The sequence below is a fragment of the Pelophylax lessonae genome (genome assembly GCF_965119305.1).
Source record: "Pelophylax lessonae genome assembly, chromosome: 8".
Classification (NCBI taxonomy): Eukaryota; Metazoa; Chordata; class Amphibia; order Anura; family Ranidae; genus Pelophylax; species Pelophylax lessonae.
Window position 1 is genome coordinate 266,971,521 of NC_138775.1, and position 13,377 is coordinate 266,984,897.

Genomic DNA, 13,377 nt, shown 5'->3' on the forward strand with positions numbered 1-13,377 from the left:
TGAGTGTATTTTCTTGGAGAATGTGAACCTCAGCGACAGAGGAAGTAAGGATAGTTTCAATGAGAAAGTGAACTTCACTAACACATGAAGCAAATGTATTTCTTTAGAGAACCTGAAACTTACTGGGATAGAAAATGAAAGTATTTCTGTAGGTAAAATTAACTTCACTGGGACAGGAAGTTAGGGATTTTCCTTGGGGAACTGGACTTCACTGGGACAGGAAGTGAGGGAATTTTCCTTGGGGAAGTGGACCTCACTGGGATAGCAAGCGAGGGGATTTCTATGGAGAAACTAATTTTCACTGGGACAAGAAGCGGGGGTATTTCCTTGGAGAAAGTGGACTTCACTGGGACAGAAAGCATGAGTATTTCCATGGAAAAAGTGAGTTTCACTGGGAAAGGAAGTGAGGGTATTTCTGTGGAGAAAGTAAACTCTAAGAAAGGAAGTGAGGGTATTTCTGTGGAGAAAATAAACTCTAAGAAAGGAAGTGAGTGTATTTTCTTGGAGAATGTGAACATCACTGACAGAGGAAGTAAGGATAGTTTCAATGAGAAAGTGAACGTCACTAACACATGAAGCAAATGTATTTCTTTAGAGAACCTGAAACTTACTGTGAGAGAAAATGAAAGTATTTCTGTAGGTAAAATTAACTTCACTGGGACAGGAAGTGAGGGATTTTCCTTGGGGAAGTGGACTTCACTGGGACAGGAAGTGAGGGAATTTCCCTTGGGGAAGTGGACTTCACTGGGACAGGAAGTGAGGGAATTTCCCTTGGGGAAGTGGACCTCACTGGGACAGCAAGCGAGGGTATATCTATGGAGAAACTAGTTTTCACTGGGACAGGAAGTGGGGGTATTTCCTTGGAGAAAGTAGACTTCACTGGGACAGGAAGCATGAGTATTTCCATGGAAAAAGTGAGTTTCACTGGGAAAGGAAGTGAGGGTATTTCTGTGGAGAAAGTAAACTCTAAGAAAGGAAGTGTGGGTATTTCTGTGGAGAAAGTAAACTCTAAGAAGGGAAGTCAGTGTATTTTCTTGGAGAATGTGAACCTAACTGACAGAAGAAGTAAGGATAGTTTCAATGAGAAAGTGAACTTCACTAACACATGTAAAGGTATTTCTATAGAGAACCTGAAACTTACTGGGATAGAAAATTAAAGTATTTCTGTAGGTAAAATGAACTTAGCTGGGACTGGAAGTGAGGGTATCTCTGTGGAGAAGGTAAGCTTCTCTGGGATAGGAAGCAAGAGAATTTCTATGGAGAAAATGAACTTCTGAGGATATTTCCATAGAGCATGTACCTTCACTGAGACAGGAAGTGAGTATATTTCCACTGAGAAAGGGACATTCACAGGGACAGAAAATGAGAGCATTTTTATAGAGAAGGTGGACTTCACTGAGACAGGAGGTGAGAGTATTTCCTTGAAGAACCTGAACTTTACTGGGATAGAAAATGAGGGTATTTCTGTGGAGAAAGGGAACTTCATTGGTGCAGGAAGTGAGGGTATTTCCATGGTGAAAGTGAATTTTACGGGGACTGGAAATGAGGGCATTTGAGAAAGTATCTTCACTGGAACTGGAAGTGTGGGTATTTTCATGGAGAAAGTGGCTTTCACCAAGACAGAAAGTGAGAACATTTTCATGGAGAGTGTGGACTTCACTGTGACAGGAGGAGGGAGTATTTCCTTGGAGAACCTGAACTTTACTGGGATAGAAAATGAGGGTATTTCTGTGGAGAAAGTGAACTTCATTGGTGCAGGAAGTGAGGGTATTTCCATGGTGAAAGTGAATTTTACGGGGACTGGAAATGAGGGCATTTGAGAAGGTATCTTCACTGGAACTGGAAGTGTGGGTATTTTCATGGAGAAAGTGGCTTTCACCAAGACAGAAATTGAGAACATTTTCGTGGAGAGTGTGGACTTCACTGTGACAGGAGGTGGGAGTATTTCCTTGGAGAACCTGAACTTTAATGGGATAGAAAGCGGAGACATTTCCGTGAAGAAAATGGACTTCAATGGTCAGGAGGTGGAAGTATTTCTCTGGAGAAAATGGTCTTCACTGGGGCAGAAAGTGAGGGTATATCAGTGAAGAACATGAATTTCACTGGGACAGAGATTAAGAGATTGAGAAGATGGAATTCATAGGGACAGGAAGTGAGGATATTTCCATGGAGAAGGTGAATTTCACGGAGACAAAAAGTGAAGGTATTTCTGTGGAGAAAGTGGATTTCCCTGGGGTAGGGAGTGACAGTATTTCAAAGGAGAAAGATGACTTCATTAGGACAGGAAGGGAGATTATCTCTGTGAAGAAAGTTAACAGAACATGGTGTATCTGTGAAATAGCTTATTCCACCCAAAACTGATATTTCAAATTCGGGCAGGAATCGTTGAGTTTAATCACCTTCTCTTTTCGTATACATCTTCCAGACTCCAATTGTGAAGATTCCCTGATATCATCTGTAGCTCTGTCCCTTCCCACCAAACCATAATGAAGGTGTCAATCTACCATACAAAATGTCCACACAGGCGAAGGGGTGGCACTGAAATCGAGCAGTAGCCTTAATATTTGAGCAGAACTGGTGGGGGTATCTCACCAACGCAATCCACAAGAGATATCAGAATTCTACCTTGTATTTCAACTTTCCAGCCACCACCCGAAAAAAAAAAAAAAAAAAATCGCAGATACTAGTTTGAAGTCGGCTTGTAAACAAGATGCTGACATGACTCATTACTAAGTAAAAAAAAGGATTTCAGATAACTGATCTTCACGAAGACACGCACACAGCCATCGCCACGGTAGTTGCCAATCCGTCAAAGCAATTAACGGCCTCCTAAATGGAAAGCGTCCAAGGAGGAGGAGGAAAGTGCACAGGTAAAACCTAAACGATCCGGCCGCTTTAAGTCATATTCATTTATAAATCAGTCTGTTTGATCAATAACAGTAATTTTGCTTAAATTATATAAGCCTCTCTGAACATATTGAGAGAGGGAAGAAAGGGGTCGCCATGGAAACAGAATCGACGTTTGTGCTGTAGAGCAGCCGCCCCTCCCACCTAGCAGTCACTCTCCCCCCCCCCACCCCGTTTTATCTGCATCAGCATGCATGGTGAATCCAGGACATGGTATAGATCTCAGAGTTGTCAGGTGAGCAGAAAGGATTGTGTAGGTTCCACCGGCTCAAAAAAAGATTGACAGTTCAGACGGCGTCTCCGTACAGATTACAAAACATTTTCTACCAGACCCCCACCCCCTATCCCAGCTTCCTGTTCCTTTCAATTATCAGCAGTCAGCGTTTGTTAATTTTAATTTGAAATAAGCCACCAGGAGGAGATCATGGCTCCTTCGTGAACTCATTATCATCTGAGATGTTTATGACTTGGGAAAATTATTGTGTTGTACCGTTACAGGTAGGCATTAGGTCTTTGAGGCTGTCAGCGTAGTGCAGTAGCGTAGAACTGAGATGACGGTGGAATCTGGTCTGTTTCTTTTTTCGTTTGTGCAAAAGGATTAAAGAAATTACAGAGAAGACACTAAAGTATTTATAATTAAATTCACCCCTCTGCCACCTCTCAGCAGTTTACCCTAGGCTTTCATAGATCCTAGTATTCCAGTAATCACAAAGGGTTCTTTCACACAGGTGGCTGGGGGGTGGTAAAAACAGGTGGTTTTACACCCTCCCAAATTCACACACAGACACATGCCATGGTCACAATGCTTCACGGCCGCAGCATTTTTAACTTTAACTCAGAATAACCATCAAACTAGCCCAATGAGTTTAACCGCTTGCTGACCACCGCACGCCTATTTACTGCGGCGGTCAGCCCCTCACAGGCAAAGCGACGCAGGGCTACGTCGCTAGCCTGTGTGGCTCTAGGGAGCCAGCCTCCGACGGCGCGCGGTCACGGAACCCCCCTGCGTGTGTGCCCGGCGGACCCGATGTCCGCCGGGCACTCCCGATCGTCCGTTACACCGGAAGAAAGGCAGGCGGCTAATGTAAACAAAGCCGCCTGTCATTCTTCCCTGTGTAAGAATGGAGATCACATGGTTCTACTATGTAGGACCGTTGATCTCTGTTCTTACACTAGTAGCCACAGCCAATCACAGTTAGAAACACGCCCCTAGGGACAAACTTAACCCCTCCCTCTCCAATAAAGTTAACTCCTTCACTGCCAGTGTCATTTTTACAGTAACAGTGCATATGTATAGCACTGATTACTGCAGTAATGTCACTGGTAACCCCAAAAGTGTCAAAAATGTCAGTCAAGGGTCCGATCTGTCCGCCCCAATGTCGCAGTCTCGCAAAAAGAAATCGCAGATCGCCGCCATTACTCGTTAAAAAACAAAAACAACAAAAATGACAAAAATCTTTCCCTTAGTTAGTAAACACAATAACTTTTGCGCAAACCAATCAAAATACGCTTTTTGCGATTTTTTTTATCAAACATAGGTAGCATAAAACAAATTGGCCTAAAATGTTAAAAAAAATTAGATTTTTACATTTTTTTGGGGGGGAATTTCATATAAAAAATGTGAAAAATATTGTTATTTTTGCAAAATTGACGCTCTTTTTCTGTTTATAGCACATGATCAAAAAATCGCACAGGGGATCAAATACCACCAAAAGAAAGCTCTGTTTGTGGGAAAAAAAGGACATCAAATTCGTTTAGGTACAGCATCGCAGGACCGTGCAATTGTCCGTTAAAGTCACGCAGTACCGAATCGCAAAATAGGCCCTGGTTAGGAAGGGGGTAAAATCTTCCGGGGCTTAAGTGGTTAAAAGAGAAGTTAGCATTTTTTTTTTCTTTTTTAATCATACTTACGTAGGTGGATGCAGCATCAGTCCCCGCCGGCTCTAAAACAAAGAGAACGGCTCTAAATCAAAGATGCTGATCACTTGGTTCTCAGTGCTCCGTAACCATAGAGCTAGTGACTGTCAGTCACCGCTGTCTGCTCTGCCCCTTTCCCACGCTTACTGGAGTGCTGAGCTGTGGAGGGGGCAGGAGGGGTTGGGTCAGGCTCTTAGCTGCTCACTGAGAGGCTGAGCCAGGTGCCGGTCCAGGGTTCTGGGCAGATTCCGACCATATACAAACAAAATAGCAGCGCTCAGATGATAGTCCAAACATCTCCAGTGAAGCAGGACATATAATGTGAAGAGGGGAAAATGGATCCATGACCAGGGAAGAGACACACACTGACTCTTACCAGATCCAGATCACTGCTGGGATTAGCAGAAGTCTCACACGCTTGTGCAATCACACGATCTTTAAGTCCAGGATCCTTAAATTTATAGAAAGGGACTCCACCAATGTATATATGTATAAACACAAAAAGACGATCATTGCGCAAGCATTGCTGAAATTAATTTATTAAGTATAAAAGCAAGCTAAGCACAAGGTACTCACAATCAGATCAAATTTTAAAAGCAGGGTTGAAAAGAAAAAGGCTGAGTAAAGTTTCAAACCAAAAGCATGGCCAGCCTCAAGCTGTACGTCTGCGTCACGTGGCTAGGTTCCTCCCAACGCGTTTCATCATAACTGACGCCCCTTTATATTGGTCAACTCATTGTGTTGCTATTCCAATAAATAGGAACTATTATCTGAACATTTTACGTGGTGCAATTTTTTGAAGATTCCGACCATATGATCGCAAACTTTCCCCAGCCTGGTCCGGCTCAGTGACGTCAGCTGACAGCGGACTTCAGCCTGCTGTCAGCTGAAAACAGGTCACAGGGGAGCAGAACAAACTGCACTACAGATGAGCTTTGCCTGTACTTCTCCTTTAATTGGGTTGTGTTGCAACTGCATGCAACGCGGTAGTGGGGCATTATAGGGTTAAATCAAGTGCTGAGTAGGCAATATTACTCCACTTCACTGCCTGTCAAATGCCCTTTGAAAAGCGATCAGTAAATTCCCCTCTATGTGCTTCTTTTGTCTACAGGTCAAAGTCAAACCCCAACTACATGGCTAAGTCGGGATTCACACTTACATATTCTTTTGTGAGTTTTTTCTTGCATGTTTTAGAAGCATTTTTATTTCTTTATTTTTTTTTTTTTAGATCATGTTTCCAGGAATTCCCTTACTTTGCACAGGCACTTTAAATCATTATTAGTGGTTTGGTACTGTATTTGACAGCCATTATATCTAAGGAAAAACACGGCCTGTTGGGGGTACTTGAGGACTGAGGTTGGGAACAAATAATGGAGAGCTAGTTACTGGGTGGAGGGGATAGTAGTTAGTCATAAAACTGTGCAAAGCACTGAAGTCTACAGTATTGGGTCCAAACCACATGATCATGCCCAAAAGACACTCCTGTACTTTTTCTGAGTGATGAGCATTGATCAGGCACCTTGGAATTCAACAAAATTGTCACCATCTGCACAGAGACAGAGTTCCTGTTATGTAAATATGAATGAGATGGGTAAAAGATGGCTTCAGCTCCTGTTTTCCACCTGTAGAGAACTCCTCTACGATTAAGCTCAGAAAAGTGTGATCTATGTTTGGGGAATTCTCTACAGGTGGAGAACAGGAGCTGAAGCCATCTTTTACCCATCTCATTCACTTTTATGCAAAAGGAAGTTGGCGTCTCTGTGGAGATGGTCACCATTTTGTTGAAGTCTACTAGAACCTGACAAGCTGGCCCTGTCTGTCTTGCATCAGTCTATTCACATGCTAATCTGACTAACACAGGTTTGGGGGGCATTCGAGCAGTACTTGTCTCATTGTTTTGGGCTGCCTACTGTAATTAGGCACAGTAGAATAACATGGAAATCTGGATGCCAAACCTTAAAGTGTTCCCGAAAAGCTACGTTTGAATGGGGGCTCACTATTTTTTTTAATTCTTTTTTTTTTAAATCATTCTGTACATAGGTAGCACCCTACAGGTAGGTGCTAGGTGAAGGTATAGTGTGCCTTGTCTGCCTAACAGCAGGGCTGTGATTTATTAGTCACGGTGTCATGGTTTCCAGGTGTGCCTGCTGAAGGGGGAGTCTCCCCACTGGCTCCTGTGAGAGGCTTCTCATAGGGTGGTGGAGGAAACCCAATCAGGGGACACATCCAGGCTTGTAACTACCCCAGAAGGCAGATTGTGCTGCAAAGGATTCTGGGAGTGGGTATAAGTTTGGGGGTGGCACATGGCACGATGTCTTTGGCGGGAGCAGAGTCCTAGGAGGGAGAGAACGGCTCTCTCTCCTCCTGTCTGAGGAAGTGGATGTCTTGGGGTGTCGCCTGAGAATCCAGAGAGTGTTGAGTTGAGCTAAGGGGATCCGGTGTGCCAAGAACCAGCGGAGAGCGAGAGAGGTCCAGTCCCAGGAAAGCTGAGTACTGAGGATTGCCCCTTGGGGGTCTGCCTGAAGAGTTAGTGGAGACCACTCCGGAGGAGGTTCTGGGATCCAGTGCCAGCTAGCTGAAAGGGGGTACCTAGGTTGAGGACCCTGAAGTAATAGAGGGGGTACATAGTCAGTGGACCCTGAAGAGCTTAAAGTGTAAAGGGGGTGCCTGTGGATTGGGCCCTGAAGTGTTAGTGCACAGTGTGAAGTGTGCCAGTTGAGAGTTGCAGCAGTACAGGAACTTACCGAGTTTCTCAGCCAGTGGAGTGCTGGAGGGAGCCATTCAGTGACTCTGAGCTGTTGTAGTGTTACAAGTCAAGCAGTTCTACAGTCCTGGATCTTCTGGACAAAAGTCGAAGATCCAGCACAGTTTCAGTAATTACACAGTGTTAAAGCATCAGGAAGCATTGGCTAGCATCGGCTGGCGTCAAGACAGCGCTAATAGGCATTTTTGCCAGAAAAGTCCCAAAATTGTATCTAGTATCTGGATGTCACACCACTTCCTCAAACTCAATCCCTCCAAAACCGAGCTAATAATCTTTCCTCCACCACGTGCCCCTTCCCCTGATCTCTCTGTCAATATCGATGGAATTACTATCAGGCCATCCCCACATGCCAAGGTCCTAGGTGTTGTCCTGGACTCTGAACTCTCCTTCAAGCCCCACATCCAATCGCTGTCCAAATCTTGCCGCCTTAACCTCCGCAACATCTCCAAAATACGCCCCTTTCTAACCAAAGACACAACAAAGCTCTTAGTTCATTCCATGGTCATCTCGTGCCTCGACTACTGCAATTCCCTTCTCATTGGCTTACCCCTACACAGGCTATCCCCACTTCAATCCATCATGAATGCTGCCACCAGACTCATCCATCTTACCAATCGCTCAGTGTCCGCCGCTCCTCTCTGTCAAGCCCTCCACTGGCTTCCGCTCACCCAACGAATCAAATTCAAAATACTAACAACATCTTACAAATCCATCCACAACTTAGCCCCCAACTACATCACTAGCCTAGTCTCAAAATACCAACCTAATTGCTCTCTTCATTTCTCTCAATACCTCCTGCTCTCTAGCTCCCTTGTCACCTCCCCCCATGCTCGCCTCTAGGACTTTGCCAGAGCCTCTCCAATCCTATGGAACTCCTTACCCTCATCTGTCCGATTATCTCCTACTATTTTAGCTTTTAGGCGATCTCTGAAAACCCTCTTCTTCAGTGAAGCCTATCCTACCCACACCTAACAACTCTACCTCCATTTTATCCATCTGCCCACCCCCCTCGGTTACTGCCTTCTGTTTCACTTGAACCTCCCTTCTAGATCGTAAGCTCTAACGAGCAGGGCCCTCTGATTCCTCCTGTATTGAATTGTACTGTAACTGTATTGTCTTCCCCACACTGTAAAGCGCTGCGCAAACTGTTGGCGCTATATAAATCCTGTATAATAATAATAATAATAGTTGAGCCTAAAGGAGTATCCCACTCATTCCCTTCTCCCATCCACTTAAATACAATAAAACCACAAAACAAAGATGCGGGAGTTGTCAATTTCTCAGTGCTCACACCCAGGGCCACAGCTCACAAGGGCTGGAGGGGTAATTAATCGGTACCGATGGCAGACCCACATCAGGCCACAGGCCTGGAAAACCTGCTACACATAGATAGCTACTCTTTACAAAATTGGGTTCAACTTAGTAAAATATCTGCTTGATATACAGTAGTACAAACAGATCCTGAAAAGCATGATAAAGTAGGAGTGTGTGTAAAAGAACACTTTATAAAGAATAACGGATAGTGAGGATGAAGGCAAGTGTAATATGGATAGGAAGAATGGAGGAGAGGTAGGGGGTAATGAACAAGATGGGATATTGTGGAGGGGGGAAATAATAATTATTATCATTAAAAATATTGAAAGGTGACACTCCAAAGAAAATTCTGAACTATTTCTAGAAACCCTTCCAATTACTAATCCATGGAGGTTCCAGCTTCTCTATTTCACTGGGCCCTGGGGCCATGATTCATTTCAGACGATGTCATCCTCATGTACCCATACATTACAGCTGTCCAGCATAGCTGATCTGGCTGGCCTCTAGTAACAAAGAAATTTAGAAATTCTACAATTAGCAGAGTTCATTAATTGTAGGCATACATCATTAAGCAAAATGTTTTCAGGTAGATCAGCTTAAAAATGTGTCCCGTTAGTTGGTGAGATTAGAGATGGACAACCTTGTGATGCACAATTAACCTGGATGCTCTTTATAAATGAACACTTGAAAACACCAAAAGATTTCTTTGAAAAAAAATACAGACCTGATTAGGTCTACTCTCTCCTAAAAGCACCAGATGGGAAACTAAGTTTTTGCCTTTATGTTACCAACTGTAATACAATTACTGCAGTTTGAGCAGATTTATTTAATGGAGACATCCAATTGGTGCTTTCAGATATTAGCATACAGTGCAAAGACAAATAGATTGTCGCACACAGCCCACAATATTGTAGCAAAAATAGAATTGTACAGGAGCCACCATTTATTTAAAATATATTTATATGTACACTATATTGTCAAAAGTATTGGGACGCCTGCCTTTACATGCACATGAACTTTAATGGCATCCCAGTCTTAGTCCGTAGGGTTCAACATTGAGTTGGCCCACCCTTTGCAGCTATAACAGCTTCAACTCTTCTGGGAAGGCTGTTCACAAGGTTCAGGAATGTGTCAATGGGAATGTTTGACCATTCTTCCAGAAGCGCATTTGTGAGGTCAGGCACTGATGTTGGACGAGAAGGCCTGGCTCACAGTCTCTGCTCTAATTCATCCTAAAGGTGTTCTATCGGGTTAGGGTCAGGACTCTTTGTAGGCCAGTCAAGTTCCTCCACCCCAAACTCGCTCACCCATCTCTTTATAGACCTTGCTTTGTGCACTGGTCCAAATCATTTGGTGGAGGGGGGCTTACGGTGTGGGGTTGTCTTTCAGGGGTCGGGCTTGGTCCCTTAGTTCCAGTGAAGAGAACTCTTAAGGTCTCATCATACCAAGACATTTTGGACAATTTCATGCTCCCAACTTTGTGGGAACAGTTTGGGGATGGCCCCTTCCTGTTCCAACATGACGTCGCACCAGTGCACAAAGCAAGGTCCATAAAGACATGGATGAGCAAGTTTGGGTTGGAAGAACTGCGTGTCCCTTCTACAGTAAATGCACAAGTGACCATGTTGGTGTATATGAGATCAAGAGAATTTACTAGTTGTTCATGTTTTTCATCTACCAGGCCATGAACGTGGTTCAAGTAAAGGTACACCATGTGTATGGCAGTGACACCGATGGATCCGCCTCCACGCAGAGGCCATCTGCATTACCATTACAACTTAGAGAGAAGGGCAGTGGCAAAAGAACCGGGCCTGACCTCCTGCCTACAACTTGTCCACCTAAAGGCTGGGGCAACTAAGTGAGCAAGCTGTGTTTTTTTTAACTGCAGCATAGGAAAGTGACGTCACCACGCTAAAACTGCTGCATGGTAGGAGAGTTTGGATAATGAGATTGGCTGAATAGAATTCCATTTGTTTGATAGGTAAAACAGAGGTTAATGTATTTACATGTGTTTCAGTTGCGCAAAAAGAAACGGCTTTAGCCTTTTTTTGCCATTAGCGCAAAAGGAATCTACAGCCACAACATTTGACCTTTTCAAGTATATACTGTAAGTATTTTGTATTCACAGCAGACACAGCCTACCTGCCTTGTGGCTATAATTTTCACTCTCAAATTTGCCCTGTTTAGCTGGTGTCCCATTGACCTAAATTCCATTTCTTGCTGGTGTCCTTATTACCTAAATATTCCTAAATCAGACGTTTGGAAAACTCAGGCCAAGTATTCCCTGGTTTCAAGCTTCTGTGAGATCCCAAAGAAGGAAGGTACCATCAAAGGATCTTGTTACGGTAGGGGGCAGTCCTGATGATAAACATTGTGAAGAGCCCGCTGAAAAGGATAGAATGTCAATTTTTTTTCTTTTTTTTTTTAATAAATTCTCCATATCGAGATTATCTGTATAGTTAAAAAAAATTCTGAACAGTTGCTGAGGTTGCAGGATAAGCCACATGGTGCATTAGTTGTGATTGTTAACAATCCATATAAGCAAATTAATTGACTATCTTCAAAGAATGAACAGGAAGTACACCGTATCACCAAATGTTTGTGGACACCCGACTATCACACCAATATAAGCATGCTGGACATCCCATTATAGTTATAGATAAAATGGGCTTCTGTAACTCTCTGGAGCCTTTTAAGTCTTTCACTAGAGTTGGACAACAGTTCAAGCCGAGCAAAAGTTCAGTCTGAACATCGACTGTTTGCCCATTTGGCGAACAACCAAATTTGCATGGCGAGGAGCTGGTATAGATTTGGGGTGGAGGGGGACTCCCACGCCGTTTTGTTTTTTTTTTTTACATTTTTCTATTGCTGCCAATATTTTTGTAGTGCTGGCAATTTAACCACTTGCCGACTGCCTAATGTCTATCTACGTCGGCAGTCAGCCCTTCACAGGCAAAGTGACGTAGTACTACGTCGCTAGCCTGTGAGGCACTGGGGAGCGAACGCGCGCCCCCCGATGTCCACCGGTCACTGGCGATCGTCGGTTACACCGGGAGAAAGGCAGGCGGCTAATGTAAACAAAGCCGCCTGTCTTTCTCCCCTGTGTAACAGCACAGATCATACGGTCCTGCTATGTAGGACGGTAGATCTGTGCTGTTACACACATAGCCACATCCAATCACAGTAAGAATTTGGTTTTTCATTGTATTGATATAAACTGACACAAAAGAGAAGAATGTTTCTACCTTGTCCATGTGCTGAGACTGCAATGACCAACACAGCCCAATGCATGTGGTGTGAACAAGCTCTTTAACTACTCTAGATTGTCTTTAAACATCCACTAGTGTGCAAAAAGTTTAGGTAGGTGTGAATAAATGCTGTAAATAAGGCCAGGACTAGGACAAAAAATAGGCCCCAGCTTTTAAGAATGAGCAGACAATTTTTCCAGGGACCAGGGGGTTGGCACTCGTGGGGGTGGTTGGTAACGGGATAGTAGGGAGTTGGTCCACCGCTATGTAATGTATAGGGATACACATGTGTATACACATAAAGCACCCCTCCCCCTTGAAGAAAAAAAAAAAAAAGCAAAAAATGTCACCAAGATTATTAATTAGAATATTCATTGAAGATTTTCATGCAAAAGAGCCTCATTGGAGGTGGAAGAATTGGACACACTTATACACACTTCTATATGAAGTAAACGCATGCACTCTATGGATCATACACAGTTTTTTTTCTTTGAGGTAGATGATTTGCTGTAAAAACATCAGTCATGTGTGCAGGGAGCCTTAGGCCTTGCTTACATGGGCATACTAAAGTCTACGTCCATGAAGGGTGGTTACATGCACAAGGGACACACAGGTGTGCCATGCATCCATGTGCAGTCAGTTCCATTGGTGTCAAGAGACTGTTGAGACTGACCCCCCCACCCCCATCCACTCAAGACTGACTTCTCCTATCCCCACATTCACTAGAGACTGACCAACACCACCTCCATCCCCCCCACACTGACTCCCCTCACCACAAACTACTGTAATCTCCACCCCCCCCCCCCCCAGAATGACAGACCCACACCCTGAGACACTAACATCCCTTACACCTAACTTCTGACCCCCCCCCAGACTGATCCAGACTGATTAGTTGGCACCCACCCATGAAAGCACATCCCCTGTGCCTATAATGTCACGGGCATTTATGGGGTCAACTGGTGTAAAGCATATTGGATCCAGTCTGCAGAGATTAGACACAGGGGGCAGGGCTTATGACTCCCCCAATATCACAAACGGGGCGGGACTTGTGGCTCTCCAGACATATGCAACTCCTCAGTGTTCTGTCAGCGGCACATTGGTGACCGGGCTGAAGAAAATTCCACAAAGCCAGCCAGAAATTTGGATGACCATGTGTGTCCCCTCCCCCTCCTCTCTGTACATCTGAACACTGACATCCCCACCAGTCTGGTACCCTTCGTTCTCCTT